The sequence below is a fragment of the Lolium rigidum genome, chromosome 7 (assembly GCF_022539505.1).
Source record: "Lolium rigidum isolate FL_2022 chromosome 7, APGP_CSIRO_Lrig_0.1, whole genome shotgun sequence".
Lineage (NCBI taxonomy): Eukaryota > Viridiplantae > Streptophyta > Magnoliopsida > Poales > Poaceae > Lolium > Lolium rigidum.
In genome coordinates, this window is record NC_061514.1 from 60,571,219 (window position 1) to 60,576,881 (window position 5,663).

The following is a 5,663-nucleotide window of genomic DNA, read 5'->3' on the forward strand; positions in this document are numbered from 1 at the left end:
TAGAAACTTTATGTAAATAAATCAGATCCTCTATGATATAAATAGATCTGCCGCAAGCAGCAATCTCCTATTTCTTAAACTTATCCTCACACCACCATCAGCGTTCCTTTGAAAATCTATCAACAATAAAATCTTTCTCCCGCACGGTACACAACACGGGCGCGGCGTGCGCCGCGCCGCACACTTCCTAGTATACTATATATAAAAGCTGACCCCTTTTGCTAAAATTTTAGCTTAGGTACTGTTCATGGTAGGTTTTCATCCAATCAACGATGGACACGTTTGCCCCGATTTTTTTTTATTTTATCTTTGCAGTTTCCAGTTTTCCTGAGGTGTTTCCTTTGGCATTCCCGAATCTTCTCCAATCATCTACCTCTCATTCTCCCGTTATTATGTTCTCAGGCCGCCTCCCGCATCTCAGCTCCTCCATACTAATCGCGGCACCCAGCAGAGCTCTCCGTCGCGCGACATCCCCGTGGCTGCCGGCCTCTCTCTTTCCCTGAGCTGCCGGCCTCGCCCCATCCTTCCCATGGCTGCGCGCCCGAGGCCGCGGAACGGCATTGCGGCGGTGGCGAGTCGGGGAACGGGGCTTATGGCGTATCTCCAATCGACTAAAGAGGAGGAGCTCGGGCGGTGCTCCACCCCCCTTTCTCAGATGCGCGGCCGTTGGCACCAGCGGTGCTGAACACTGCTCCCGCACCCACCCTTGGTCCCAGGCCAGCACCCTTATTCGCACTTCCTGACGGAGTTGGTGGAGGAGCCTGGCGCCCTCCTCTCCTCCACAAGTGGCTCATGGTGCGGATGAGGATCTACGCACCCTCCCCTCTTCCCGGAAGTGGCGATTATGGGAGGAGGTACCCCTGTCTGTTGTGCTATCCCCTGATGCAGCCATGGCCCATGGCGTGCCTGGTAGCGCGGTGGAGGAGATCGGCACCCTCCTCTTCTCCCGAGGCGGCTGGCGACATGGATGAAGATCTGGGCGCCCTCCTCTCTCTCTCTATCTCGAGACGGCATGCTTATGGCCCATAAGTATGGGAGGAGCCGACGCGGGCGGTGCTCACTCCCGGGTGCATCTACTGGTGAGCCCTCTCTCTCTCTTTTTGTAGAACGCGGCCACGACTAAGGCGTCAGCGAGTTGGGCCTGGCTGGTGGTCTACATTGCATTCCTTTTGTTAATATCATGATAGACTGTGATGCAGAACCTTTTACATGATTTGTGTGTTTGTTGTCAGTCTCTTATTCCTGTTTCGCTGTGTGGAAACGTGAGCGTAAGGAGCCAATCTATGTAGGTGCTGCAGCCTGCAGCACTGTGTGCATTGTGGATGTCTGATGGTAAGCAGATGCATACCTTAACGTTGTCTTTTTTCTGCATAACAAATGGCCTTGGGGTTTCCGTGTGTTGAAATCATAAGAAGCATCTGTAGAGCAAATGTATTGGTTCCTGTGGAACCTACCTATTCTTATTCTAGAGATTCTAATTAGGATAGATTTTGGTTGCAGTACAAATCTCTGCAGTGAAATTAATTTATCATACCTATAGAGGCTCTTTTGATTTAGAGCAAAATTCGTAGCAGTATAGATCCTTGCAGTAAAATGAATTAGTCATCCCTATAGAGGCCCTTTTTGATTTAGAGATGGGTTCACCAAAATTCATAGCACTCAGCAGTACATATCCCTGCAACAATTGCCATTGATCATCCCTATAAAGGTCTCTTTGGTTAAGGGGTTAGATCGCCAAAATCCCTATGGAATATCCTTTTTACACCAAAATATCTGAATTCGTAGGAAGTCTTAATAGTTACATATATAAGCATAACAGTTTTGATCTTTGTAATGTTGCAATGCCCGTTGGTGATCTGCTATTGCTGAAGCTCAATAATTTTGGTCTTTGTCAAGTTGCAACCCCTGTAAATGGTCTGCTTTTGCTGAATCTCAGTTCAAGAGGATGATGTCTTGCTATTTTTTTTCACCTCTGTAGATAATTCTTAGAGAATTATGCATACACAGGACTTAACCATAGTCTTTCCGCGTGTGCGACGACGTGCAGCGGGTGTGCAATTACCACAGCCTTTCCGTGTTCCAGTCGCGCACTTCTCTCCCCAACCTATCCGTTCTTCCGAGCAAGTGTGCAAGAAGATGCCTGCGGTGTCCATGGGCAGCACGTCTGCTGGGGCGCTTCAATCCCGTCTCTCTGTTTTTAATTAATTCACTCATTGTTTTTGCAGATTCTAGCTCACGAGATATCAACGGAGATAGACTTCTTCATTGAAATGATTACATACTCAGCTCGCTAGCCTGCTCCACTGCATATTTCTATAAAAGAGCTATTCCCTTCACGCATCAAAGAAGAGGGGTTGTTACTGGCTTGCTATCCAGTCAGCTCATACGAAAGACACCAATCCGTGGTTAGTTGCCTCAATTTTCTGCAATTTAAGCGCCCTGAATTTCTGAAGTTTTATGTCCTCCTAAATTCCTTGATTTATTTTATATAGCCTATTATAATTATATTCATGCTTATGGCTTCTGTTCTCTGTAATTCGGTGAGCCGCGGTGGCGGAAGTGGCCCAACTGGGTAGTAGGAGACGACTACCACGCTAGCGATCCAGCTTCATGTACGGCTGACATCTCGGTGAGTCTCGGATCTTCCCTTCTCCACCAGTCAAGTCAGCATCTTATTTTTCTATCCTGGCTACCTATGTTTTGGCGCCTGGCATATGCTGCACTGACCAACTTGAAAGTGGTTTGACAAAAAATTGCAGTGACCTTCTCTCACAACTGCATTTGTGGCCTACCATTTGCAGAAGTTGCGATTCTCAAATTATGCATTGTTTGATCTACAGCAGCACTTCAAAATTATGTTCTGATTGGTATAATGATCTGTTGTTTCTTATGTTTATCTCTCTAGAGAGCCTGCTGATAAGGTGTTACCCAGATTGTGTGCAAACTTCGAAAACCTTATATAGAAGCACCTTTAATCATGTTCTGATTGTCGTACCGATTCACTATTTCTCAGTTTTTTCATCTCTCCCTAGACGCAACCAGTAAGGCGCTACACAGATTGTATACAAGCTTTAAAAAGCTGACATCTAATGGTGGTGTACTTGCTGTTCAAATTGAGAGTGACATTAGTCCTACCTTAAATATTTTCATGTACAAGAGAATGTCTTTTCTCCTTTATATCGTCTTCTTATTTTGTCCTTTATGTGCCTATCATTTTTTCTTCTCCATATCAGAAACCAGAACCCAAGCTTAAGATTTTGAGTGGAATACCTCAAGCTCAAGTTCTGGTATGAGAGGACACACACTGGGTTCAGCCTGTCGCAGGTGAGGGCCTTAAACCCGCAGTCATGCGTTCGGTGAATTTCAAATACCTGTTTTTTATGTTGAAAAGTAACATTATAAATTTGAGTAGGTTCGTTCTTTGCTCTTTGCATGTTTTCTTTTTTGGACCAGGTTACCCTATGGTTATGCACTATTTTTATTGTCCTATTTCAGTAGTTTATTATGTGTTGCGCTCTGTTTATCGAAACACATCACCATGTTAATTGACATTGTCTTCCTGCTTAACTCTATTACTTTTAATTGCTTCCTTTTCTCTACTCCTTCGGGAAATGCATAGCCAATTGAAGATTATTGTCAGCAGCTCCATGTCACGGTTTGATTTATTCTGTATATTCCAGGCTGGCCGTGCATTGCTTTGCTTCCATAGAATCCACTTTCCCTGCCACATCTCAGGTCCGCAAGGTAGTTTCTGTCACTACTTTATCCTCATTGCTTATTGTTCCTGCGTTTAGATTCGTATATCTACTTGGGCTAGGTTATTATTTTCCTCTGCTAAAAGGAATGCGCGCCTTTCTTTGTTAGCGATGTCAAGGTATATTTCTATTTATGTTTTTCATGGAACAAATATAGCTATTTCTATAGACATTGAATTACTTATTTGGACTTTGCAGCTGTACTAAATGTGATTCAACATTGTGATAATGTATTTCGAAATCCAACTGTAGACGGTTGTGCCCAAGATTCAGTTTATGTATCTCCAACTTTTGCCTTTTGGCATGGGCGTTGCTAATCATAGTGAAAATCAGGGATATTTCCCTGTTCTTCTTACTATCCCCTATTTATGACATGGCCTGGACTATTAGTTTACTCATAAGTTGGTGTATGTATTCCTAGCTTTATATTTCTCAGTATTGTACCACTATCTGCATTAGTTTCTACATTTTTTTTAGTTTTCCATCTCCCCCCCATCTTTCAATACTTTAAGATCATCACATGGGGTTATTACATAGCTTGATGTGAAGTACCAATTGTTGCAGACGTACCACGGGTCTTTTAATTGGTGCAATATTTTCCATTTGTGAAGATACTATAGCTATCTAACTTCCTTTTCGTTGATCCACTGATTCCCTTTATAGATTTTTGTGAAAAGTACATCTATCTAAAGGACGCCAAATAGATAGACCAAGTACGACCACCTGATTCCTTAGTTATTGGAATAGATTAAGTAGGCTCGCCCGCTTGGGATGACATATTTGATGCCCTTCTTATGGAAACTGATCAGACTCATGATTATAGGCCTGATATGGTTACACATGTGTTCAAGATAAAAGTCAATTACTCACTGTTGATGCTAGGAAGGGGCGGTCTTTGGTCCTGTCTATGCATGTATGTCCCTCTTCTACCTCCCGATTAAGTTAAATTTGCTACTATGTGTCGTGTGTTTGCTTTTATATTGCTGAAACTTCATGTTGTTCTATGACAGCTCTGATACTATTTGCAAGACGATGCACCACATAGCAGATGCAAAACTCCTATATTCTCTAGAGTTTCTCCACACTGTGGTCCTACTAACTTCCCATGAAATAAGATCTCACTATAAGTTGGTGTTCCAATAATGCTCCTCCGGAATCTTAACCAGTCGATTGGCCTTTGCAATGGCACCCGTGTCATGGTTACTAGATTGTGGTCCTACTAACTTTCCATGCCATAAGATCTCACTATAAGTTGGTGTTCCAGTAATGCTCCTCCGGAATCTTAACCAGTCGATTGGCCTTTGCAATGGTACCCGTGTCATGGTTACTAGATTGTGAATGTGTCCTGGAGGTCAAACTAATGACCGGTTGTAATATTTGTGAGCATGTGTATATTATACCAAGGATAGTGTTACATGCACCATCGACAAAATGGCCTTTTACACTTCAGCATCCTACCACACCGTCGACAGCATGGGCGCGGCGTGCGCCGCGCCGCCCATTTCCTAGTATTTATTAAAGGCAGAGGTTTGAATAACACCACTCGCTACAAGCAACCAGTGTAACCAACGGCGGCGCCACTAGGGGGTCGAGCCTGGTCGGCTGACCCGGCTCGCCACGGAGCAACGATCGAAGCCCAGTTACAAATCGCTCGCTCGGCCCGATCAGGAAAGGAAAAAAAGGGTCGGGGTCCTCTCGTTCGCCTTCAGGCTTCAGCACGCACGCGACACGCCCGTCCGCTCGGGAAACAGGCAAATAGAAACAGCGAATCCCTAAATCGTCCCGACTCTCCGTCCTCTCCCGCCGCCGGCCGCCCGGCCGCCGCCACGCCGCACCTCTTCTCCCGTCGCCGGGCCACCGCCCCGTCCCCTCTCGCAGTCTCGCTGCTCCCGCCCTGCCCGGCTGCTC

The 5,663-nt window shown here is 45.2% G+C and overlaps 1 long non-coding RNA gene across 2 annotated transcripts; it reads left to right on the forward strand.

Annotated features, from left to right (window-relative positions):
* Positions 1 to 417: 417 nt before the first annotated feature.
* LOC124678120 lies at positions 418 to 5,197 on the forward strand. Of its 2 annotated transcripts, XR_006994340.1 has the most exons (8): positions 418 to 1,079; positions 1,233 to 1,332; positions 2,226 to 2,405; positions 2,546 to 2,629; positions 3,234 to 3,324; positions 3,681 to 3,744; positions 4,579 to 4,668; positions 4,766 to 5,197. It is a non-coding gene; the product is annotated as an uncharacterized LOC124678120 (long non-coding RNA). The 2 variants fall into 2 exon arrangements; XR_006994339.1 differs by having other exon boundaries at positions 419 to 1,079; positions 2,226 to 2,629.
* The last annotated feature ends 466 nt before the right edge of the window (positions 5,198 to 5,663 follow it).